This window comes from Pongo pygmaeus, chromosome 1, assembly GCF_028885625.2.
Source record: "Pongo pygmaeus isolate AG05252 chromosome 1, NHGRI_mPonPyg2-v2.0_pri, whole genome shotgun sequence".
Taxonomy (NCBI): Eukaryota; Metazoa; Chordata; class Mammalia; order Primates; family Hominidae; genus Pongo; species Pongo pygmaeus.
Window position 1 is genome coordinate 23580923 of NC_072373.2, and position 1476 is coordinate 23582398.

At 46.7% G+C, this 1476-nt stretch overlaps 1 pseudogene; it reads right to left on the reverse strand.

Annotated features, from left to right (window-relative positions):
• Positions 1–827: 827 nt before the first annotated feature.
• On the reverse strand, positions 828–1081 carry LOC129044229 (NADH dehydrogenase [ubiquinone] 1 alpha subcomplex subunit 3-like; annotated as a pseudogene).
• Between the last annotated feature and the right edge of the window lie 395 nt (positions 1082–1476).

Below are 1476 nucleotides of genomic sequence, written 5' to 3' on the forward strand. Positions count from 1 at the left end.
TGTGGCCAAAGGCCCGAGAGCCCCTGGCAAACCACCAGTGTAAGTCCAAGAGTCCAAAAACCAAAGAACTTGGAGGCTGATGTTCCAGGGCAGGAAGCATCGAGCACCGGAGAAAGATGAAGGCCTGAAGACTCAGCAAGTCTGCCCTTCCATCTTCTTCTGCCTGTTATTTCTAGCCACGCTGCCTCTCCCAGTCCACTGCCTCAAATGTTAATCTCCTCTGGTACCACTGTCACAAAAAAACACCCAGAAACAATACTTTGCATCCTTCAATCCAGTCAGGTTGACACTTTTTTTTTTTTTTTGAGACAGAGTCTTGCTCTGTTGCCCAGGCTGGGGCGCAGTGGCGCAATCTTGGCTCACTGCAACCTTTGCCTCCCTGGTTCAAGCAATTCTCCTGCCTCAGTCTCCTGAGTAGCTGGGACTACAGGTGCATGCCATCATGCCTGGCTGATTTTTGTATTTTTAGTAGAGACGGAGTTTGCCATGTTGACCAGGCTGGTCTTGAACTTCTGGCCTCAAGTGATCTGCCTGCCTCGGCCTCCTCCCAAAGTGCTGGGATTATAGGCGTGAGCCACCACGCCCGGCCACAATCAAGTTGACACTTAATATTAACCATCACACACATGAACATATTTCTGTTCAGTATATACCTATGCTGATCACAGGATATGTAAATATTCAGCTTTGGGAGATATTGGGAGGAATAGCAACACTTGAGATATATATATATATATATATATACACACACACACATATATTTTGTTGTTGGTTTTCATATTTTTATTGGGAGCCATGGGAGGGGCCTCTTCTGTCAGTGGAGGTGCTCACACTTTCTTCAGCCACTCCAAGCTGGGGCCCTGGGGGCCCTGGGGGTGGCTGCACGTGTCCGCATGTTCCCATCATCGTGGATGGGCACTGGATAGTTGTAGGGTGTGGCCTCATTGATCATGATGGAGTACTTGGTGTAGGGACTGAGTGGGGGCAGAATTACAGCGGGGCTCCTGATGATGTAGGAGACCACCAGCACTGGCTCCTTGGCCCAGGCGTTCTTGAGGAAGGCGCCAAGTCTCACAAGCATCTTGGTCTCGGCCATATATATATATTTAATATATTTATTACAGTGGGAGTGTGTGTGTTTGTTTGTGATTAGAGATTTCATCTCACTATGTTGCCCAAGCTGGTCTTGAAGGGCTCAAGCAATCCTCCCGCCTCAGCCTCCCAAAGCACTGAGAATAGAGGCATGAGCCACCGTGCCCGGCTACATCGTGTATTAACTTGCATTTCCCTGATGACTAATGAAGCCAAGCATTTTTTCCTGTTGATTGGCCACATGGATATCCTCTTCTACCATGTGCCTATTCTAGTCTTTTGCCCATTTTGTGAGTGTTTTTTTTTTTTTGCCATTTTTTTCATTGAATTGTCTGACTGTCCTTTTCTTATTGACTTTTTTTTTTTTTTTTTTTTTTTGAGATG